This window comes from Oryctolagus cuniculus, chromosome 12 (assembly GCF_964237555.1).
Source record: "Oryctolagus cuniculus chromosome 12, mOryCun1.1, whole genome shotgun sequence".
Taxonomy (NCBI): domain Eukaryota; kingdom Metazoa; phylum Chordata; class Mammalia; order Lagomorpha; family Leporidae; genus Oryctolagus; species Oryctolagus cuniculus.
In genome coordinates, this window is record NC_091443.1 from 113,105,297 (window position 1) to 113,129,959 (window position 24,663).

The 24,663-nt window shown below is 42.9% G+C and overlaps 1 non-coding gene and 2 pseudogenes across 1 annotated transcript; 1 reads left to right on the forward strand and 2 right to left on the reverse strand.

The window, feature by feature from the left end:
- Positions 1-604: 604 nt before the first annotated feature.
- Positions 605-22,209, forward strand: LOC103346027 (cyclin-dependent kinase 4-like; annotated as a pseudogene).
- Positions 12,853-12,956, reverse strand: LOC127485654 (U2 spliceosomal RNA; annotated as a pseudogene).
- Positions 22,210-22,681: 472 nt separating the features above from the next.
- Positions 22,682-22,788, reverse strand: LOC127485655 (U6 spliceosomal RNA). Its single transcript, XR_007912601.2, has one exon. It is a non-coding gene; the product is annotated as a U6 spliceosomal RNA (small nuclear RNA).
- Positions 22,789-24,663: the final 1,875 nt, after the last annotated feature.

Consider the following 24,663-nt stretch of genomic DNA (forward strand, 5'->3'; position numbering starts at 1 on the left):
GAGCTTGGAAGTGGATCCTCTCCTACTTATGCCTTGAAATTACCACTGCCCTGGCTTTGATTACAATCAGTTGAGAGGACACCTGTGTATTTTAGTAAAAAATTAGGTAACCAAATACATGAAAATCAATAATCTCAAAATATACCTACTAGAGAAATTCAATTACAGAAGAACTTTAGAAACCAAATTCTCATTCAAATTAGCAAACAAATATAAACATCAAATCCCACGTCACAGGCCAAGGCTATGGTAAGAAAATAATTTTCCTTAGAGACACAAATATTTAATTGAGAAAATGGGAATACTATTGGGCGCTTTACATATTGGTCAGTTGAATGTATTTAGTGATATTATATATAAATTTATTAAAATAGCTGAATCTGCTTTTTATAAGAACTATGAAACTTGGACGTTGTAAGAGATAGAATGGTTACCCAGGGATGGCAAATGAGGCTTTTGTGTATGTAGTGAGTTGGAATTTTTTTTAGGGATTTGAGTGTAGAACCTTCAGTACATGGTGGGTGTCATGTGTGATCTCCTTTGTGCTAGTTATGATGTTTCCAAATGAAAAGGTTTTTTTTGATTCTAGGGCCTTGCATGGCTGGAGGTGGGGGTTAAAACTGACCTGAGAATGGTTACCTGTGGATATGGGCCAACAGCTGAAAATGTTGTTGGTGCCTATGGGACAGTGTACAAGGCTTGTGACCCCCTTAGTGCTCACCTTGCAGCTCTCAAGAATGTGTTAACCCCCAGTGGAGGAGAAGTTAGAGGTGGCATTTCCATCAGCATGGTTCTGGAGGTGACTTGATTGAGATGGCTGGAGGCTTACAGCAGAGGCCACCAAGGATCCAATGCACCAGTTTCTGATAGGGTTGGATTTTCTTCACGCCAACTGCATTGTTCACTGAAACCAGAGAACATTCAGGTGACAAGCAGCAAAACAGTCAAGTTGCTTGACTTTGGCCTGGCCACAATCTACAGTTATAGATGGCACTTGCACCACTGTCTGTTACACTCTGGTATCATGCTCCTGAAGTTCTTTTACAAATGCAACACCTGTCAACATGTGATGTGTTGGCTGTATCTATGCAGAAATGTTTCATAGAAAGCCTCTCCTCTGTGGAAACTCTAAAGCTGATCAGTTGGGCAGTATCTTTGACTTGAGTGGGCTGCCTCCCAAAGATGAGGAGCCTGTTCTCCTAGAGGACCCACCTAGTGTAGTCAGTGGTACCCGAACTGGAGAAGTCTGAAGTGCAGCTGCTGTCTGAAATTGACTTTTTTTTTTTTTAAGATTTATTTGGCCAGCACTGCGGCTTAATAGGCTAATCCTCCACCTTGCGGCGCCAGCACACTGGGTTCTAGTCCCGGTTGGGGCGCTGGATTCTGTCCTGGTTGCCCTTCTTCCAGGCCAGCTCTCTGCTGTGACCAGGGAGTGCAGTGGAGGGTGGTCCAAGTGCTTGGGCCCTGCACCCCATGGGAGAGCAGGAGAAGCACCTGACTCCTGGCTTCAGATCAGCGTGGTGCGCCGGCCGCAGCAGCCATTGGAGGGTGAACCAACGGCAAAGGAAGACCTTTCTCTCTGTCTCTCTCTCAATGTCCCCTCTGCCTGTCAAAAAAAAAAAAAAAAGATTTATTTATTTCACTTGAAAGTCAGAGTTACACAGAGTGAGAGAGACATGTCTTCCATCTTCTGGTTTACTCCCCAATTGGCCACAATGGTCGGAGCTGTGCAGATGTGAAGCCAGGAGCTAGGAGCTTCTTCTGGGTCTCCCACGTGGGTGCAGAGGCCCAAGGGCTTGGGCTTCCCAGGCCATAGCAGAGAGCTGAATTGGAAGTGGAGCAGCTGGGACTCGAACCAGCATCCACATGGGATGCTGGCACTGCAGGAGGTGGCTTTACCAGCTATGCCACAGTGCCAGCTCCCTGAGAATGACTTTTAACACACACAAGTGAATCTCTGCCTGCAGAGGCCTGTAGAACTCCTATATTCATAAGGAAGAAAGTAATCAAGGGTGAGCAATGTAGTGACAGTCAAGAAGGAAGAGAAGAGGTACCGCCACTCCTTCTCATGGGCACTAGAGTGGTGAGAATCCCAACAAGAAAGTCAGCTCTGGCTTCGTCTCTGAGCTGATGAGACTCCAACTTTTTAGAGAATATTTTCTGTCCTAAAGACATTTTCTTCCTACTCCTGCTTTTGAGACTCATCTTTCTCCTGTACCCCTAGTTATCTACAGTGAAAGGTATGCTCATCCTTCCCCTTTTCAACCTTGATACTAGGGTCATTTTGATTATAGGAAAACAAACAATCCAAAGAATTAAGAGCCTTTTTTAAAGTTTTTCCATTATTTATTTATTTTTTTTGATAGGCGGAGTTAGACAGTGAGAGAGAGAGAGAGAGACAAAGGTCTTCCTTTTTCCGTTGGTTTACCCCCCAAGTGGCTGCTATGGCCAGTGTGTTGTGGCCAGTGCGCTGCGTCGATCCAAAGCCAGGAGCCAGGTGCTTCTCCTGGACTCCCATGCGGGTGCAGGGCCCAAGCAACTGGGCCATCATCCACTGGCCTTCCCGGGCCACAGCAGAGAGCTGGACTGGAAGAGGAGCAACCGGGACAGAATCCAGTGCCCCAACTGGGACTAGAACCCAGGCTCCCGGCGCCGCAGGCCGAGGATTAGCCTAGTGAGCCACAGCACCGGCCAAGACTCTTTTTTTTTAAAATGCTTCTTCCTCTGGCTTTGTCATTTGGAGATTTGGAGAAACCATTTGGAAAAAGAGACTTCCCAGTACCACGTTAAAGGCTCTGTCCTTACATTACACAGGACCTAGGCAGCCAAGCAGAGCTCTAACAAAGATTATGGAACTTAAATGAATTTTATTTTTATATTCACTGAGGGGAAAAAAAAAACTATTAGATAGGTGCTGGGGTCAATAGGATCTGTTACACTCTGGATTTTTAAAAAATAATTCCTTAGGAGTGTGCAACACATTTAATGAGAAAAATATCCTGGGAAGCAGAAGGAGTCTGTATTTCAATCTCAGAAACAAACAAAAAAAGGAGCAGAAGAAAGGAAATCAAGGACAGGCAGCATTTGAGAAAGCTGCAAGCAGAGAACATAGTGGATGTGTGAAATGGGGAGAAATTGCCTCTTTCCTCTCTCACCAACCTCCCAAGAGTTTTGTTGTTGTTTATTTTTCAGGATCATGGTTTCAGCCTTGGGTCTAAAGTAAGCCTCTTGCGTTGCTGTACCAGGCTTGCACTGGGATCCTGCTCGAATGAAACCAGTAGTCTTAACATCACCCTCAATTAACAGTAAGATTGGCTGAGTACCTAATTCCATTTTATGTAATCCTGCCGAGAGCAGCCACAATACAGCAGTGAGTCTGGGAGAATGAGGAATTCCTTGTTTTAAAATGTGTGTATGTAACAGATGAGAAAATTACTGCAGTGAAGAGAAACACTTAACAAAGAAAATTAAATGCCCCAGAAAACTCAATTATTTCAAAGTGTACAGTTCAAAGAACAGAAGTCTGATGAAGTAGAATTAGCACGGGGAAGAAATCACCCCTAAGTGGTTCTAAAATTTGAAGGCCACAAGATTCTTCAAAAATATCTCTTGCTGATGTTAACTTGGCTGAGCTGAGAAAAACATTCTGTGGACAAGCGAGAAGGGCTTTCCATGGCTGCCTCCTGCACATGCTTGCTTGGTGTGCCACCAGGCTGTTGGGTCCTCGGGTTCTCATCACTGAGACTCAGACTTCACAGATACTTGCTGACTATGGAGAAAGGATGCTTTGTTCCAACATACTGACCCTCAAACGCTATACAATCAGAATGTCTTGGCTCCAAAACAAAAGTCTGCATTACAAGACAGACAAATTGTCCCATGCAAGACAGTCATAAGATGTTGCTTGATGACTGGGGAGGAGAGGAGGTAAAGGGGGAATTGATAATATTTTATTTTGGAAAAAAAAAAACTAATTGACAAAGGCAAGAAGATCTATACTCAAAAAAACCGCTAACATAATTCCTCTTAAGGAGTCCACAATACATCACCAAGAGAAAAATTAAAATGTTCTTTTTTAATCTGAATAACTTCTTAGAACCCAAACTCTAATTCCTGAGCAGACTCCTCTGGGAAGAAACCCTGAGCACACTGTGCTGTTGGCTGGGACATTCGGGGCCTTACCTATGCCAGGTGAGTCTGTGATCAGTTAACAAAGTTATAGTCTTGTTTGATCCTGGAGAAAAGTCAGCTCCATAAAATATCATCAGGGGTTCACACCAGTTCCCTCACAGCAAACCTGAAGGTGGCTCATCTAGAAAAATGTAGAGCATTGAAAGTGCTTGTCACTTGAAAATGCTAACACTTTAGATGACACAGTATCTGAGTTTTATTTTTTCATAGCAACTTTGAGGTATAATTTATAATCCATATAAATTACCTGTTTAAAGTGCACAGTTCAGTCATTTTAAGTATATTCAAAGTCTTGAAAACATTACCACAATCAATTTCAGAATATTTTAATTACCCCGGAAAAAATTTTGTGGTTCTTAGCATTAACTCACTGCCCTCCCTCACCGTGAGCAACCGCTGATCTACTTTATGTCTTTCCATCTTGGCTTATTCTAACATTTCATGTTAAGTGGAGTCATGGGGTCTTTTGTGACTAGTTTTCACAAAAGTATTATTTCCATATATCCAAGGTTCATGCTGAAATGTATGAATACTCTTTTTTAAAATTTATTTATTTAAAAGGCAAAATTATAGAGAGGCAGAGGCAGAGAGAGAGAGTGAAAAAGAGAGAGTCCATCTGCCAATTTACTCCCCCAGATGGCCCCAATGTCTGGAATGGGGCTGATCCAAAGCCAGGAGCCAGGAGCTTTCTCCAGGTCTCCCACCTGGGTGCAGGGCCCCATGGATTTGGGACATCTTCCACCGCTTTCCCAGGTGTATTATCAGGGAGATGGATAGGAAATGGAGTAGCTACAAACTGGCTCCCATATGGAATGCCAGACCTACAGGCATTGTTTTTACCTGCTACATTATAGCACTGGTCAGAGCCTCACTCCTTTTTATGGCTGAATAAAATTCCAGGATATGGATAAGTCACCACATTTATTTTTCTTTCTTTTTAAAGATTTGTTTATTTAATTGAAAGTTAGAGTTACACAGAGAGAAGGGAGAGAGACACACACCCAGACCTTCTGGGCCAGGCTGATGCCAGGACCTGGGAGATTCCTCCAGGTCTCTCATGTGTGTGGAAGGGGCCCAAGTACTTGGGCCATTGTCCACTGCTTTCCCTGGCCATTAGCAATGAGTTGGATAGGAAATGGATCAGTCCAAGTCATTTACTGGCACCCATATGGGATGCTAGCATCGTAGGCTGCTACATCACAACACTGCACCCTAGACACAACATGTCATACAGTTTATGGATGTCAAGGGTGTTTTCATCCTTTAACTGTTATAGATAATATTGCAGCAAAAATTCATGTGCACCATTTTTGGCAAAAAAATTTGTATTTCTGTTGAGTATATACATAAGTGAAATTTCATGGTCATATGGTACCTCTGTGTTTCAGAAGCGGCTGCATCAGAGCATGATGTTGAGTCACTGCTTGGGACACCTGCCTCCCATATCAGAGTGCCTGGTACCAGTTTTGGCTCCGGTACTCCTCCTGCTAATACACACAAAAAAATTGGGAGGTAGCAGATGATGGCTCAGGCATTTGGGTCCCTGCCACTGACTTAGGGGACCTGGATTGAGTTCTGGGCCCCTGGCCCAACCCTGGCTGTTGAGGTCTTAGGGGAGTGAACCAACAGATGGAAGCTCTCTCTCTTGCATTCAAATACAACAGAAGTTTAAAATTTAAAAAGGGTAGCATCAGCTAACAATCCCACCCAATACATGAAGGTTCCATTTTCTCTGTAGCTGCACCCATTCTCATTATCTTTTTTTTATAGCTATCAAAGTGAGTATGAAATGATACCTTCCTCATTGTGGTTTTGGGTGGCCACTTCCTAAAGCAAATGCTCCAAGCACCCAGGCCACGCCCACTAGCGCGTTGTTCACGCCCAGGCCACGCCCCCTCAAGCAGGCGTACTGGTGGGCCCACTGAGGCTTCACCAACGTCCCCTCAGGGATGGTTATGGAGCGCCGGCTGGGAATAGGCAGGTAGCGGGCGACGAAACGGGTGAGTGTCAGGGAGGGGAGCGAGCGTGGATGGGATGCACTGTGACAGCCGGGCGCGCAGGTGTTTTAAGTCCGCGGGACTGAACAGGCGGCTGGGCTCCGGGGATGAGGGAAGCCACGGTGAGTTCCCTGCTTGTGCCGGGAGGCCCCGGGCCGCGGCGCGGTGCTGACCACTGGCAGGTGAGGGAAGGGGGAGTGGCTGGAGCGGGCGGATGGGTGGTCAGGGTCCGCGCCCGGCTCGCCCTCTCCACGCTCTCCAGTAGCCCAGCGAGGCCGCGGAGGTGGGAAGGGACCGAGAGGGGCGCCAGCTCTCCCGCGTGAGTTCACGCTGGACGGCGGCGGTTACACAGCGAGGGGAGGCGGGTCGTGGTCGTTTCTCGGCCGCGATCCGTTTGGTAGCCCGGTTCCTGGCGGGACTGGCGAGGCCTGTGGGCCGCGGAGGGGCTGCGAGCGCTTTGGCGCCTTTGGAGGGTGCAGGGAATCCGATGGACTGCCGGACACGCAGGCCCAAGAGCCGGCGGCCTTGGGGAGCAAACCAATAGATGGCGCCTCACTGCCTGGCTGTTGGTCTCTGTCTTTGCCTATCAAAATAAGATATAAAAAATAGGAATGGAAATAGGAGATGGAGGAGAGAGGATGGAAGTGTGGGTTGGAGGGCGGGTACAGTGAGAAGAATCATTATATTCCTAAAGCTGTATTTATAAAGTGCACGAAGTTCGTATTCATCGACTAAAAGGTTTTTGGGGAAAAAAAGTTAAAGGAGAAAAATATAATTCTCAGTGTGTCTCTTTGCTAAGGATTAGGGAACCAGGGGTCCTAAGTACCAGAGTTGATTCCAACACATAATGCTTTGAAATCATCTTAATTGATTTGACACTATTGGACCTAATTTGGGGACTGGCGTGGAGGACACGATGTGCCTCCTGAAGTCAGTTTAGTAAATACCAGCCTTATTTTGAGGCTCGAACTTTTTCTTCTTAGAATGGGATGGAGCTGATGAAGTAACTCTTCCCCTGAGCCCTTCTGATCAACTGGGTTTCCTTGAGGGAGATCAGACACACATTGTATGAGGCCAGATGTAACGGCCAGCAGATGAGCGAGCATCTTGGTTCTGGCATGTGTGATGGAAGCAGCCTCCCAGTGGAGTGGAGAGAATGCAGCTGCTGCCTGTGGCCAAGGCGCAGAGTGCCATGGGTTGGGTCTTTCTATTCATGTCAATCTTGGAAGATTCAGGTAAGATGATTCAAGTATTTGGCATATTTAGGTGAGTGTTGAGTCACCATGTGATTCCCCGTCACACAGTGTGATGGTTAAGGATACAAAACTAGTGTTCGGGTTCCAATTCAGGAAGAAAGTAGTTTTGAGCTAGTCTTTTCTTCCCCTCCCTCCCTTCCTTCCTTCCTTTCTTCCACTTGTTTTGTGATCAGTTAGTATACGATCCATTCTGGGAAATGTTCCATGTACTGTTGAGAAGTATGTGTATTCTGTAGCTGTTAGATAGAACCTTTCTTTAGCTACAGGCGATCTCAGGTGCAGTTTAACTCTGCTGTTTATTTGTTGACTTTCTATCTGGATGATTTGTCCATTTCTGAAACTGAGGTGCTCAAGTTTCCTACCATTATTGTGTTGGAGTCTGTCTCTCTCTTTAGGTCTATTAATGTTGGCTTGGTGAGGAGACAGAGGAGAGAGAGAAGAGAATGCTCCCATCTGCTGGTTTACTCCTCAAATGCTCGCAGCATCCATGTCTGGGCCAGGCCTAAACTGGAAATTGGGGGCTCAGTTCAGGTCTTTCAAGTGAGTTCCTGAGACCCAACTGCTTCAGTCATCACCTCCTGCCTCCCAGGGTGCTGGAATTGGGAGCAGAGCCAGGATTCCAACTCAGGCACCCTGATTTGGGATGAGGGCATTCCAAGCAGTGATGTAACTGCTAGTCCAAATGCCTGCCCTCTAGTTCTTATCTTTGTTTTGTTATTTCATCTTGATACCAAAGACATGATGGTTTTGAAAGGTACAATATTTACAGTGTTAGAGTATTCTAAATATGCAGAACTCTTACCAGTGAGTTTTCTACCTCCTTGACAGGTATTTAGCTGGCCACTATAGAACAGGTCTTCAAAGAAGGAGGTACCTTTCTCTGAAGGGAGGAGAGAACCTCCACTTTGACTATGACCTTGTCTAAACAAGATAAGAGTCGGAGAACTCAAGGAGCTTCCATAGTCTTGGAAACTCATGACTGGTGCATAGGGAGATTACTGATGCCATAGACAGGAGTGTCAATTTGTAAAGTCAACAACAGGAGTCACTGTGCACTTACTCCTCATGTAGGATCTCTGTCCTTAATGTGCTGTACATTGAGACTTAATGCTATAATGAGTACTCAAACAGTATATTTCACTTTGTGTTTCTATGTGGGTGCAAACTGTTGAAATCTTTACTTAATGTATACTAAACTGATCTTCTGTAAAAAAAAAAAAAAAAAGAAGAAATTATCAATTCCCAACTTGACTCTCACTGGGAGTAGTAGATTAAACATGACAATAGGTCTGATCTGATTTTATCATCATTTAAAAAATCATCTATTATTTTTCACTTTATGTTTCTGTGTGGGAGCAAACTGTTGAAATCTTTACTTAATGTATGCTAAACTGATCTTCTGTATATAAAGAGAATCGAAAATGAATCTTGATGTGAATGGAAGGGGAGAAGGAGTGGGAAAGGGGAGAGTTGCGGGTGGGAGGGACGTTATTGGGGGGAAGCCATTGTAATCCATAAGCCGTACTTTGGAAATTTATATTCATTAAATAAAAGTTAAAAAAAAATTTAGCTGGCCACTAGCTGACAACTAAAACTGGTTTAACAGTCATGTACTGGCAAAGTTTTACTTCACAGAGGAAGAAAGGGCTATGCCTCAGAAGCCACAGCAGTGAAAGGACTTGTAGGATATATTTATATATTCTGAGATTGCTAATAGCAGTGTCTTGCAGATCTTGTGGTTCCATGTGCCAGCCAGGCAGGAAGCTCTGCACCAACCCCAGCATATGTTCTCAGGCTTGAGGTACAGGTAAACCAAGATTCTATGTTCTGATGATCTCCAAGATGGCCAGGTGTGAAGAGTTCTTGTAAAACAGGGATCAGAAAAAAAGAACTGATCTGGGGGCCAGCACTGTGGTTCACTTGGTTAATCCTCTGCCTACGGCACCGGCATCCCATATGAGCGCCGGGTTCTAGTCCCGGTTGTTCCCCTTCCAGTCCAGCTCTCTGCTGTGGCCCGGGAGGGCAGTGGAGGATGGCCCAAGTGCTTGGGTCCTGCACCCCCATGGGAGACCAGGAAAAGCACCTGGCTCCTGGCTTCAGATTGGTGTAGCTCCGGCCATAGCGGCAATTTGGGGAGTGAACCAATGGAAGGAAGACCTCTCTCTCTATCTCTCTCTCTCAGTGTCTAACTCTGTCAAATAAACAAATAAAAAATAAATAAAAAACTGATCTGAATGTTCACTTTCTTTTAAATTGAGGGGGTCATTCTCTGTCCCCTAACATCATCATATTTTTTTTACTCATTAACATACCTCTCCTTCAATTTAAAGTGCTCCCTTGAACATTTGTAAGACAAATATTTTGATAAATTGCTTCAGCTTTTATTGTGTGAGAATGTCTTTATCTTTTCTTTATATCTAAAAGATAGCTTCATATTCTTGACTGACAGGTTTTTTCCTTCAGTATGATGAAACTCTTGCATTCCCTCCTGGCTTGTAAGATTGTTGCTGGTAGGTGCGGATTCAGGCAAATTATGACACCTGTGTGTGTTATTTGCTCCTTTTTTTGTCTTGCAGCTTTCAGACTCCTGTATTTTTAGCCTTGAAGGCATTGATTAGAATGTCTTTGGGAGAGCTGGCGCCGCGGCCGGCTGCGGCGGCCATTGGAGGGTGAACCAACGGCAAAGGAAGACCTTTCTTTCTGTCTCTGTCTCTCACTGTCCACTCTGCCTGTCAAAAAAAAAAAAAAAAAAAAAAAAGAATGTCTTTGGGGAGTCTTTGGGGTAGACTTGATTGAGTTGAGTCTTACGAGTGACCTCTGACCTTCCAGTACTTAGATTGTTATATCTTTCTCTAGGCTTGAGAAGATTTCTGTTTCTATGTCTTTTTTCGTAGTTGTTGTTCCTATCTGTTTGGCATTGTCAGGTTCCTTGTTAACTCCCAATAATGTGGGGTTTTACCAGCCTGGTACTATATCCCAAGACATTATCCAGTGAACTTTTGCTGTCTGCCCATGGTTGGGATAGGAACTAATAAAGGCAGCCTCTTGGCCATCCAGACTGGCACTTAGCTACTTCACACTTGGGTTTCTTTGTCATTAGGCCCTGTGCAGTCTTTTTTTTTTTTTTTTTTTTTTAAGATGTATTTATTTTGAAAGAGTTACACAGAGAAGGAGAGGCAGAGAGAGAGAGAGAGAGGTCTTCCATCCACTGGTTCACTCCCCAGATGGCCCCAACAGCCAGAGCTGCACAGATTTGAAGCCAGGAGCCAGGAGCCTTCTCCTCCAGGCTTCCCCCGTGGGTGCAGGGACGCAAGGACTTGGGCCATCTTCCACTGCTTTCCCAGGCTGTAGCAGAGAGCTGGATTGGAAGTGGAACAGCTGGGACTCGAACCGGTGCCCACATGGGATGCTGGCACAGCACGCGGCAGCTCTACCGCTACGCCACAACACCGGCCCCAGCCATGTGCAGTCTTGCAGAGTTGCATGCCTGGCCCATAGGAAGCTGGCAGTGATACAATCTGAAATCAGTGTGTCATACCGGAAAGCAGGACACTTGCCATGATGTCACGGAAAGTGAACAGGCTGCATCTGTGAGTCCTGGCCGGAGTAGTGGCCTTTGGGTTGTATCAGGTGATGGGTCTCATAGAAGTAAGTCTAGCTCTGAACTCCAAGACAAAGAACTAAGTTCCCTTTCCTGCCCTACTTCCCAGCTGCTGGTGTGTTGTCTGCTGCCTGTTAGAAGTTCAGTGAGAGATAGTGGAGCAGTTCCTTAGCTGTTTGGCTAGGAGGATCCATTGACTCAGTCTTCAGACAATGGCATAAGTGCAGTGGCTGAGGGACCCATCTGGGTCTGGTTTTTTTTTCATGGCAGTGCTGATGCTGGTTTTCCAGTCTTGGATCTACACTCAATTCCTTTTGCATCCTAAGCTAGAAGCTTCAGGATAGGTAAAGAGTGATGTAGGGAACTCTGTCCTACCTGCTTTCTCCAATGTTTCTTTTAAATATTTTTAAAAATTTTTATGTGAGGTTCCAAGGCACATGCATGTTTGTGCATGCACATGCACAGGCACACATGCACATGGATAGACAGAGGGAGGGGAGCTTCAGTGTTCTGGTCCACTCTCCAAATGCCTGCAACAGCAAAGGCTGTGCCAGGCTAAAGCCAGGAGTAAGGAATTCAATACAGGCCTGTAATATGGGTGACAGGAACACAACTACTTGGCCCAACACCTGCTTGCTCTAAGGGTGAACCTTGGGCGGAATCTGGAATCAGGAGTACAGCCCAGACTCTGACCCTGTTGCTCCCATATGGATGCAGCAGTTAACTGCTAGGCCAAGTGCTCATTCTGTCATATTATTATGCTAAAACCAAACTCTAGTCTCTCACCTGACTTCCCTAGCTCTTGTGAAGGTGACTTGGTTTGTGAATAGCTGTTGAAATCACTGTCTCTGTAGAGAATTTATAGCCAGAGTTTTATTCATCTGCCCTCTTCTCTGCCTCTCAGAGACTTTGAATTGTATAGAACATATTGAGAATTTGCATAAAGAATAACACAGATTAACAGTTCACCATTGGGGCTGGCTCTGTGGTGCAGTAGGTTAATCCTCCGCCTGTGGTGCCGACATCCCATATGGGCACTGATTTTAGTCCTGGTTGCTCCTCTTCCAGTCCAGCTCTCTGTTGTGGCCTGGAAAAGCAGTGGAGGAGGGCCCAAGTGTGTGGACCCTGCACCCGCATGGGAGACCAGGAGGAAGCACCTGTCTCCTGGCTTCAGATGGGCCCAGCTCAGTCGTAGTGGCCATTTGGGGGGTGAACCAACGGAAGGAAGACCTTAAAAAAAAAAGTTCACTGTTTAAGTCCAAGAGTAAGTTAGTTATACTAAGTGGCTTTTTTTTATTTTTAAAGATTTATTCATTTATTTGAAAGAGTCACACAGAGAGCAAAAAAGACGCAGAGAGAGAGAGAGAGAGAGAGAGAGAGAGAGTGTCTTTGGGCCCCTGCACCCATGTGGGAGACCCAGAAGAAGCTCCTGGCTCCTGGCTTCGGATCGGCGTAGCTCCAGCTGTAGCGGCTATTTGGGGGGTGAACCAACAGAAAGGAAGACCTTTCTCTCTGTCTCTTCCCCTCACTGTCTGTAATTCTGCCTCTCAAATAAATAAATAAAAAAATCTTAAAAAAATTCACTTCCATCTATTGAAAGATAGGAACTCAGTTCCACAAACAGGGTACAGAAAGGTGTTGGCTTTGCACAGTTTCAATATGTATGGTTTTCAGCTATCACAATGTAGTTAAATCACAGAAATTTTTCAAAACCTCATTTCTAAAAATTGATTGTACAGCCCTTGTCTCTTCTGCTGAGGAACGGTGTTTTTATTCTTTATACTCTCTTTTGAACTTTTCACTTAGTGTAGGGTTAACCTTATGATCATTAAGTAAACTAAAAATAGAGGTTTGTTAAACTGGTAAGAACAGATACTACACTTGATCTTAGCCAAAAGGCCAAGAAGCAATGTTTGTAAAAATTAGAGGGAGGAGGAAGAAGGGTTGGAGCATGGGTGGGAGGGAATTATCACTATATTCCTAAATCTTTATATATGAAATATGTGAAACTTGTATAACTAATTAAAAAAGAGAAAAACCTTCCAAAGCAAAAAAAATTGATTATTTTTGACTTGAGCAATAAGGCCATTAGAGAGATGAGACAGAGACAGGGAGACAGAGACAGAGAGACAGATGTCTCCCGCATTCACTAGTTTACTCCCCAAATACCTGTGATGGCTGCGTGGCTTACAGCTAAAGCTGTGAGCTATAAATTCAATCCAGGTTTCCCACATTCATGGAAGGAAATCAGTTGCTTGAGTGATCACCACTGCCTCACAAGGATTGCATTACCAGGAATCTTAAGTCAAGAACCTGTTGAACCCAGGCTCTCTGATACGAGACCTGGTCTCTTAACTGCTGGGCCAAATACCTACCCCAGCATTATATACCTAGCAGCTACCAATAGCATTAACTGTGAGTAGTTTTACAACATAGGTAGCTCTGCAGCCCATGAATCACTGCATAACTAACAGATGTATCATAATTAGTGACCAACCATTATTTTTTTAATATTTATTTTATTTATTTGAAAGGCACAGTTACAGAAAGACCAAAAGAGATAGAGAGAGAGAGAGAGAGCTCTTTCATCTGCTAGTTCACTCTAAATGGCTGCAACAGCCAGGGCTGGGCCAGAAGGACGATAGGATCTAGGAGCATCCTTCATGTCTTTCATGTGGGTGTAGAGGCCCAAATACTTGGGCCAACTTCTGTTGCTTTCCCAGGCACATTAACATGGAGCTGGATCAGAAGTGGAGCAGCTGGAACTCAAATCAGCACTCACATTGGATACTGGTGATTGTTTTACCCACTGTGCCACAATGCTGGTCCCTAATTTCTTCAAAGTCTGCATGTGATTGGTCATGGTGCCTGTGCTATTCATTCATGGCAACAAAATGTGTAGATGTGTTAACTGCTTGTCAACAGAAATAAACACATATTTTAAAAGATACATTTATTGAAAAATAGAGCAACAGAGAGGGAGAAAGAGGGGACAGAAGGAGAAACAGCTGAGAGAGAATGAATATGAATGAGGAGCTTCCATCAACTGTCTCACTCCCCAAATGGACACAATAGCCAGGTGTGGGTCATTCTGAAGCCAGGAGCTAGGGACTCCATCTTGGTTTTCCACATGGGTATCAGGGGACCAAGTACTTGGACCAGCATCTGATACTTTCTCAGGAACATTAGGAGGAAGCAGAATCAGAAGTGGAGTAGCTGGGACTCAAACTGACACTTTGATCGCATGCTGGTATCACAGCTGAAGCTTAACTTGTTATGCTGTAGTGCTGGTCCCAATTCAGATGTTTTGAAGAGAATTAACCAACAGAAATGAATGTGCATCAAAATCTCAAGGAATTATAAATTTGGAAGTAAAATTTGAATTGAGTGCAACTGGAGTTGCAGAAAAAAAATCACTCATATGGGAATGTTGAGATACTGCTGTTCTAGAAAGTGGATGTACAGTCATAGGCAAATTTTCTTCTGTATTGAAGAGAGATAAAAAGGATGATAAGCCTGAGGAAGTGATACTGGCAAACAAATTCACATTAAAAGGTCTCTTGGAAATACTTCATAAAATGGAAAACACAAATGATATAATATATATATAGTGAATCTGGACTCAGGACTTAAGACAGTTTGTCAAGCCATAGAAATGTATAAGTTTTGCAATAGGGAAGAAATATAAACACTATTTTTAATAAGGAAAAAATACCTGATTCTAAATATCTGTACTGTTTAAATTATAATCTACTGAATAAATTAAGTTTAGTATTTTTCATTTTATTATGCATTTAGCAGAATTTTTAATATTTTGGCAAAATTTTGTAAGGCTCACAAGCAATTGTAATTTCCCTCCAATGGCGTTTAAGATCCCTTTGCATTGTTTCAGTAGTGGGGCCAATTTAGGGCTCCTGTGCTGCTGTACAAAGCTAAGACTGCCTGTGTATATACATTTTTAGATGAATTATATGTACAAAGAAACAGCTTTCTCTTTTTAGTGTAATTGGAAAGGTGGAAGCAGTGACACGGGTTGCTGTCTTGTAATGACAAGGAAGAGAAAGATCATTTTCCTGTTTTGAAAATTTTATTTAATAAATATAAATTTCCAAAGTACAACTTTTGGATTATAGCGGCTTTTCCCCCTATAACCTCCCTCCCACCCACACCCATCTCATCTCCCACTCCCTCTCCCATCCCATTCTTCATTAAGATTCATTTTCAATTATCTTTATATACAGAAGATCAACTTAGTATATACTAAGTAAAGATTTCAGCAGTTTGCACCCATATAGAAACACAAAGTATAAAGTACTGTTGGAGTACTAGTTGTACCGTTAATTCACATAGTACAACACATTAAAGACAGGGATCCTACATGAGGAGTAAGTGCACAGTGACTCCTGTTGTTGATTTCACAATTGACAGTCTTGTTTATGGCGTCAGTAGTCACCTGAGGCTCTTGTCATGAGCTGCCAAGGCTATGGAAGCCTTTTGAGTTTGCCAACTCCGATCTTATTTAGACAAGGCCATAGTCAAAGTGGAAGTTCTCTCCTCCGTTCAGAGAAAGGTACCTCCTTCTTTAATGGTCCGTTCTTTCCACTGGGATCTCACACACAGAGATCTTTCATTTAGGTCATTTTTCTTTCTTTCTTCCTTTCCTTTCCTTTCCTTTCCTTTCCTTTCCTTTCCTTTCCTTTCCTTTCCTTTCCTTTCCTTTCCTTTCCTTTCCTTTCCTTTCCTTTCCTTTCCTTTCCTTTCCTTTTTTTCTGCCACAGTGTCTTGGCTTTCCATGCCTGTGAAACTCTCATGTGTTTTTTAGCCAGATCCGAATGCCTTAAGGGCTGAATCTGAGGCCAGAGTGCTGTTTAGGACATCTGCCATTCTATGGGTCTGATGTGTATCCTGCTTTTTAATTCTATCAGTTAGTATTAGCAGACACTAGTCTTGTTTATGTGATCCCTTTGACACTTAATCCTATCATTATGATCAATTATGAACTGAAACTGATCACTTTGACTAGTGAGATTGCATTGGTATATGCCACCTTGATGGGATTGTATTGGAATCCCCTTGCATGTTTCTAACTCTACCATTAAGGGTAAGTCCAACTGATAATTTTCTGTACTGCAAAAGAAACAGTCAGGAAAGTGAAAAGGCAACTGACAGAATGGGAAAAATATTTGCAAACTATACAACAGATAAAGGATCAATAACCAGAATCTACAAAGAGATCAAAAAACTCCACAACAACACAACAAACAACCCACTTAGGAGATGGGCCAAGGACCTCAATAGACATTTTTCAAAAGAGGAAATCCAAATGGCCAACAGACACATGAAAAAATGTTCAGAATCACTAGCAATCAGGGAAATACAAGTCAAAACCACAATGAGGTTTTAACTCACCCCAGTGAGAATGGCTCAAATACAGAAATCTACCAACAACAGATGCTGGTGAGGATGTGGGGAAAAAGGGACAGTAACCCACTGTTGGTGGGAATGCAAACTGGTAAAGCCACTATGGAAGTCAGTTTTGAGATTCCTCAGAAACCTGAATACAACCCTACCATACAACCCAGCCATCTCACTCCTTGGAATTTACCCAAAGGAAATTAAATTGGCAAATAAAAGTTGTCTGCACCTCAATATTTATTGCAGCGCAACTCACAATAGTTAAGATATGGAATCAACCTAAATGCCTATCAACAGAAGACTGGATAAAGAAATTATGGGATATGTACTCTATAGAATACTATACAGCAGTAAAAAACAATGAAATCCAGTCATTTGCAACAAAATGGAGGAATCTGGAAAACATCATGCTGAGTGAAATAAGCCAGTCCCAAAGGGACAAATATCATATGTCCTCCCTGATTGGTGACAACTGAGCATCAAAAAGGAAACCTGTTGAAGTGAAATGGATTCTATGAGAAACAATGACTTGATCAGCCCTTGTCCTGACTGTCGAGGAACAACTTACTATTTTATTCCTTTTAGTATTTTTTTGTTCTACTTAATACCATTGGTTGAGTTCTTTAATTAACACACAATTATTCTTAGGTGTTTAAGTTTAACTGAAAAGTGATCCCTGTTAAATATAAGAGTGGGAATAAGAGAGGGAGGAGATGTACAGTTTGGCATCTGCTCAATTGGACTTACCCCTAATCGTAGAGTTAGAATCATGCCAGGGGATTCCAATTCAGTCCCATCAAGGATCACTTTCAGTGCTAATAACAAGCTTGGGATTGAAGTAGACAGGCATACAGGTTAAAATTGATTAGGTTTGTGAGGGAAGACCATGCCTTCACCACACCCCTGTGTGTGATCTCATGACCCTACCTGGCCACACCTGAATGCCCATCTGCCAATCAGGTTAATTAACCACTGCCCTTTGAAAGTTTATTAAAAGCTTGGGACAAGGTGTGTCAGGCCCTTTCCTCCCTTTTCCTGGCCCTGGCCTCTTGATAGTAGGGGGCTGGCTGTAGCCCTGTGCCAACTCGCCCTGTGCTTCCTGGTCTGGATGCTCCTCCACGTGGCTGTTTCCTGGTACTCAGTATGAACCCAGATTTACCTCTTTTTTAGACAGGCCGTCACTCTCCTATGCATCTATCACACTGAATAAAAGCTTAAAATGTACCATGTTGCCTCGTTCATTTATGCTGGTATTCAGAATTGTTCTCTGAATGTTAGGCAAGAACCCACATGGGCTTATTAATATGGGGAACTTATTAATAAGCATATGGTGATATCGTATGGCACCCCAAATTTCGATAATATATATTTTAGAGGGCCAAATTCTGATATCAGGATGGTACTAATCAGGACCATAAAAGTGGACATTTCTTTGAATTATTGCAAAGGTAGAGTGGTGAGAGAGAGAGAAAGAAAAAGGGAGGGAGAAAGATCTTCCATCTGCTGTAGAGAAAGCTGCCTAAGTGTCTCTCAGGCAGCAAACTTCTCTGCAATTAGAGGCAAGGCTGCAGTTTCTATCTCCTGCCAAAACAGGCCAGGGAAAGGCAAACCCGCCTCCAAAGCAATGTGGCAGTGGAGGCAGCAGGGGGCTAATGGGCCTTAATTGGTACCTGGGGTGTTTTTTGTAAAAGTGTGAGAGCTTTTGAATGGACCTGTCTTTGAAGATTTATACCACCATTCTGTTTTTGATTAGGGACCACAAGACTGGATTCTTTTCCCATCATAGAGTTGATGTATAACCTTGCCTAAGTGCCTGCTGGCTTGAGGAATTGTTGGTACTCTCTAATAAAAAGTGCCAGCAGAGAGCTCTCTGGTGGTGCATTCTTAGAATGGAAGCTCCTGTGTCCTGTCTCTTCATCTGAAAAACCCAGCAATACCTGCAAAGGTTGAGGGTGGACCAAGAGCAAGGGCCAAGAGCAAATAACTCCATCCAGGTTTCTCATGTAATTGGCAGAGACCCAAGTACTGAAGACATCATCTGCTGCCTTTCAAGGTGTGTATCAGCCAGTGGCTGGATTGGAAGTAGAGGTGACATGATCCTTGATTGTCTGATGTATCAGGGTGTTGGGAGCAGTGGCTCAATCTGCTGTGCCACAGAACCTTCCTCTAATCTACTTCTAATACTCTCAAAATGTTAATATTCATGATAATAAGTTCAAGTGTAGTTATAATAGGTATAATTTTTCAAGTGCAAGACTACCAGGAACGTTTTAGTAATAAAATGTTTAAATGAAAGTCATTGGACTTCAAATGTATACATGTAAACCAGCTCCTTTTGTCAAATCAGAAATCTCTGGTCATTACCCTGGGTGTTATCTACCACATTGCCAGTTGAATTAACCCTAGGATCAGATATACCCATATTGTTTTGCTGTGGGTGGTGATAGTTATGATGATGCTACAGAAAAGCATTTCAGTCCAAAAAAAATTTTCCAAAAGACCTAGAAAAGCTAGCAGTGTGAATATATAAAGATTATGTATCTGCTGAGGGCAAGGTAATTTCAAGCACACATGTAAAAAAGAAGTGAACTGAGACCTGCACTGTGGTGTAGTGAGTAAAACTGATGCCAGCAGTGCAGGCATCCCATATGGGCACCAGTTCAAGTCCTGGATGTCTACTTCTGTTCCAGCTCCCTGCTAATGTGCCTGAGAAAGCAGTGGAAGATGGCCCAAGTGTTTGGGCCTCTATACCTATGTGGGAGACCTGGAAGAAGCTCCTGACCAAATGTTGAGAACATTTGGGGAGTAAACCAGCAGATGGAAGATCTCTGTCTCTCCCTCACTCTCTTTTCCTGTAACATTGCCTTTCAAATAAATAAATAAATCTTAAAAAAGGAAAAAATAGAGGTGAACTTCTTCTTTTCAAACATGGAAGAATGCACAGTATTTCTTTATTATTTTTTTTTTTACAGGTATAGTTATAGACAGTAAGAGAGAGAGAAAGGTCTTCCATTGGTTTACTCTCCAAATGGCCTCTATGGCTGGTGCTGTGCCAGTCCAAAGCCAAAAGCCAGGTGCTTCTTCCTGGTCTCCCATGTGCGTGCAGGGGCCCAAGCACTTGGGGCATCCTCCACTGCCCTCCTGGGCCACAGCAGAGAGCTGGACTGGAAGAAGAGAAACTGGGACTAGAACCCAGCGCCCATATGGGATGTCGGTGCCGCAGGTGGAGGATTAACCAAGTGAGCCATGGCGTGGCCCCTCATTTATTCTTTAGGTGACAAAGCTCATCTGTAGCATTTCCAACTATCTTGCCTTTGAACGCATATAAGACTTCATTCCTCCCTACCACTCTATCTTGAATTTCTGTGATCCTCTATCATGTAAAGTGGGGGAAAACCTGCTGAAACTTGCCTTAGGGGTGTACATTCTTACCCAGATCCTATTATAGGCTGGTGTGAAGAATTAAAACAAAAATCAAACTCTAAAGAGAAATATACCTAACCCTATTTAAATAATAAGTAGTGTGTTCCTGTGTTTGTATGCATTTCCAGCATCTGGAATAGGACATCTTTAACACTTACTTCTTTATCTAGCCAAGCTAAAAAGAGAGAAAATGATAAGTACATTTCAAAATATAGAAATGAACTTTAATTTTCTCCAAATGTTCCATATTTTCTAGTTTTTAAAAAATGCTAGAATGCTCATATTATAATTCAAATTTGTGATATCCAACAATTAGGAAAACATTTGAAAGCTCTAATAGTAAATCATTTTATAATGTTCCTGATGCATTGATTTCTAATCTGATAAATAACGATTATCATCAAGTTATCCAGATTATTTTTATAAATGATGACAAAGTTACTTGGTTTGAATTATTGTGAAGCCTCATAAATGATTTGGATGTACATGTTTCTCCTTTGAGAAGGAGATTATTTGTCCAAAGGGCATTTTTGACTGCTCTTCAAATTTGGCTGATAATCTATTGTTAAAATTTCTAGTTTTGGTTACTCTGATTTGATGTTTTCTGGGATCTGGTTCACATCCTGAAATTTCACCACTGTTTTTATATTTTGCACTGCTGCAGCAGCTTAATTTTTTTAAATATTTATTTATTATATTATTATTTGAAAGGCAGAGCCACAGAGATGTAGAAGCAAAGGCAGAGAGAGAGATATCTTCCATCTGTTGGTTCACTCCCCAAGTGGCTATAGTGGCAGGACCTGGGCCAATCTGAAACCAGGGGTCAGGAGCTTCTTCTGGGTCTCACACGATGGTGCAGACCAAAGCACTTGGGCCATCTCCTGCTTTCCCAGGCCATAGCAGAGAGCTGGATTGGAAGTGGAGCAGCTGGGTCTTGAACCAGCTCTCTTATGGTATGTCGGCACTGCAGGCGGCAGCTTTACCTGGTGTGCCACAGTGCTGGCCCCAGGTTCATTGTTTAAAATTTTGTGGAACCAATTAGTTTCTTTTCCTTCAGGCCATGCTGCCCCACTCTGTTGTTTCAGGAATTCTTCCAGGAAAAGCAGCCAGGACTGAGCTAGCTGTACATCATCTGCCTCATTTCTCCCAGCAGTCCTTCTTGGGTGATCCCTGAGGCTTTTTTCAGTTTTCTTTTCTTTTTTTTTTTTAAATATCTGCTTTAAAAAAAAGATTTTATTTATTTAATTGAGAGGTAGAGTTTTAGTGAGAGGGGGAGACAGAGAGAAAAGGTCTTCTGTCCGTTGGCTCACTCCCCAGATGGCCGCAATAGCTGGATCGAAAGCCAGGAGCCAGGTGCTTCCTCCTGTTCTCCCACGTGGGTACAGGGACCCAAGGACCTGGGCCAACTTCCACTGCCCTCCCAGGCCACCTCAGAGAGCTAGATTGGAAGAGAAGCAGCTGGGACTAGAACCGGTGCCCACATGGGATGCCGGCACCACAGGCGGAGGATTAACCTACTGTGCCATGGTGCCGTCCCCTTTTCCAGTTTTTCTAACCTGGTATTCCCTTCTTTCTCCAGTGTTCAGAAGTTGTTTTAAGCCTTGTCTGAGCTCTTTCCTGCATTTCACTGGTGTGCTTAAAACTGTCATCCGTAAGCAAGATCACAGGCTGCTTCCTCTCATTCCTGATAGTTGGAAGGCAAGCATGAATTAAAGACTCTAGGACACTACGGAATGGCAGCATTGACTTCTGCAGTTTTATAAGCCCATCCTGTCCCACAGAATGGCCTGATGGTAGCTGGGAACAAGTCATTAACTTTCTGGAATGCACCACTTTGTGTTTCAGTGGCAAAAAATTTCATTTTTTTGCCCCATTATCTCTTGTTACATGTGTAGTTTAATTTCTTCTTGTCTGAACCTCAGTGTCTGGCTCAATGACATCCTCATGATCAATTTCTAGATACTTCTCTTAGTTACTGACTCTTCTGTAGCTCTGAACTAGGTGCTAGCTCAACAGGATGAAGTTCAGAAGGAAGGTCGGGGGTCATTAAAGGGAAATTGACTTCCTTGGTTATTATTTAGAGGATTCTTAAATAGAATGGTATGGTACTATTAGAGCTGTTTCGTTTTTCCAGAGAAGGACACTTAATATTCAAACGGACTTAAATGCGGTTGTGTGTGTGTGTGTGTGTGTTGTGGGGGCAATTGGCTATATGGTCAAACTTCCTTTTGTGCTGAAACTCCATTTCTTAGGCTCCTTGCAGCTAGCAGTGCCCTTAAAATCAGATGAGGAGTGTGCTGCTTTGAACATTCGTATTCGGGGCTAGTGTTATGGCATAATAGGTTAAGCCTCTGCCTGCAGTGCAGACATCCCTGGGTGCTGGTTTGAGTCCTGACTGCTCCACTTTGGATCCAGCTCCTTGTTAATGGCCTGGGAAAGCAGTAGAAGATGGCCCAAGTGCTTGGGCCCCTGAACCCACATGGGAGACCTGGAAGAGGCTCCTGGCTCCTGGCTTCAGATCAACGCAGCTCTAGCCTTTGCGGCCATCTGGGGAGTGAACCAGCAGATGGAAGACCTCTCTCTCTGCCTCTCCTTCTCTCTCTGTGTAACTCTGTCTTTCAAATAAATAAATAAATCTTTAAAAAATTCCTATTTCAAAGATAGAGAATAGAATTTGGGGGTATTAAGTGATATGTCCTAATCGCTAGGAGAACACATTCTGGCAGCCTGTCATCAGTTACCTTTCTGAATCAACCTTACTGTGTGCTAGGCACTGTTCTTTTTTTTTTTTTTTTTTTTTTTATATGGAACGCTTCACGAATTTGCGTGTCATCCTTGCGCAGGGGCCATGCTAATCTTCTCTGTATCGTTCCAATTTTAGTATATGTGCTGCCGAAGCGAGCACCTGTTCTAAGTACTTTACAAATAGTATACCAGATAATCCCCATAGCAACTTTATTAAATCTGTTATAATAGGGTATGTTTTTAATGTAAATTATTTAAATTTTTGATTAATCTGTCATGTGTACATTTTTATCCAATATACTGCAGTATTTTGACACATATACACAATATAAACCCATGGAGCCAGGCATTTGGGGCTGGTGTTACCGTACATTGAGTTAAGTTATGGTTGTTAACACTAGCATCCTGTACTGGAGTGCAGGTTCAAGGTCTGGCTGCTCTGTTTCCAATACAGCTCCCTGCTGATGTGCCTGGGACAGCAAAGAGTAATGGCCCAAGTACTTGGGCCCTTGCTAATCATACGAGCGACCTAGGCTCCTGGGTTTTGCCTGGCCCAGCACTGGCCATTATGGGTGTTTGTGGAGGAAACCAGCAGATGGTAGATCTGTTTCTCTCTGTGTCTCTCACTTTCACTCCATTTCTCTGTTTCAAACAAATAAAATACATCTTTTTTTTTTTTTTTTTAGAAAAACAGGCAACTAGCCTTTCCATTACCTTTTTCTTTCCTTTGCATTTGGAGCCTACCAGCTCCTCACGTCCAGGTCTTTATGCAGTATACAATATGTTGTAAACTGTAATCATCCTCACTGTGCTGTGGAACAGTAGAACTTATTCCTTTTAATTGTATTTTGGTGCCTGTTATTTACCCTCTCTCTATTTCCCTCCCCCAACCACTCCCAGTTAGTAGAAATCATTATTCTTAGATCAACGTTAAAAAAAGAAATGCTTTTCTAGGTATGAAAGAGAACACATGTTATTTGCCTTTATTTCACTTAACATAATGATCTTGAGTTCTATCAATTTTGTTGCAAATGTCAGGATTTCATCCTTTTTTATGCTTGACTAATACCCCATTGATATATGCCACAATCACTGATGGACACTTAGATTGATTTCATGTCCTAGCTTTTATGAATATTGTTGCATTAGAAATAGAAGTGTGGGTGTCTCTTTAACATGCTGACTTCATTTTCTCAGGCTATATCCTCAGGAGTGAGGTAACTAGGTCATATGGTAGATCTGTTTTTAGTTTTATTTTTCTTTATTTTTATTCTTTTTAAGATTTATTTATTTATTTATTTGAAAGTTAGAGTTACACAGAGAGAGGAGAGGAAGAGAGAGAGAGGTCTTCCATCCGATGGTTCACTCCTCAATTGACTGCAACAGCCAGAGCTGTGCCGATCGGAAGCCAGGATCCAGGAGCTTCTTCTGGGTCTCCCACATGGGTGCAGAGGCCCAAGGACTTGGGCCATCTTCTACTGCTTTCTCAGGCCATAGTAGAGAGCTGGATCAGAAGTGGAGCAGCCGAGTCTCGAACTGGCACCCCTATGGGATGCTGGTGCTTCAGGTCAGGGCATTAACCCACTGCACCACAGCATCAGCCCCTATTTTTTTAAAGGAGAACAAATTTCTTATATTTCATATATACAGATTTAGGAGCAGAGTGATCCTTTCCACCCTCCCCCTTCCCTCCCAGCCACACACCCACTCTCCCTCCACCTTTTTTTCTTATTCTTTTAATTTTTACAATGATCTACTTTTAGTTTATTTTATACTCACAAGATTAACTGTATACTAAATAAAGAGTTCAACAAGTAGTAAGAAAAAAAAAACACTGCTCCTCAACAGTGGAGACAAGGGCTGTAAACAATCATCAAATCCCTAATGTCAGTTTCACTTATATGAATTACATTTCTTGTACTCTGTTGCATACAGATCAGGGAAAGCATATGGTATTTGTCTTTTTGTGAATGGCTTATTTCACTAAGTATAATGGTTTCTAGTTCCAGTTATTTTTAGTTTTTAGAAGGCCTTT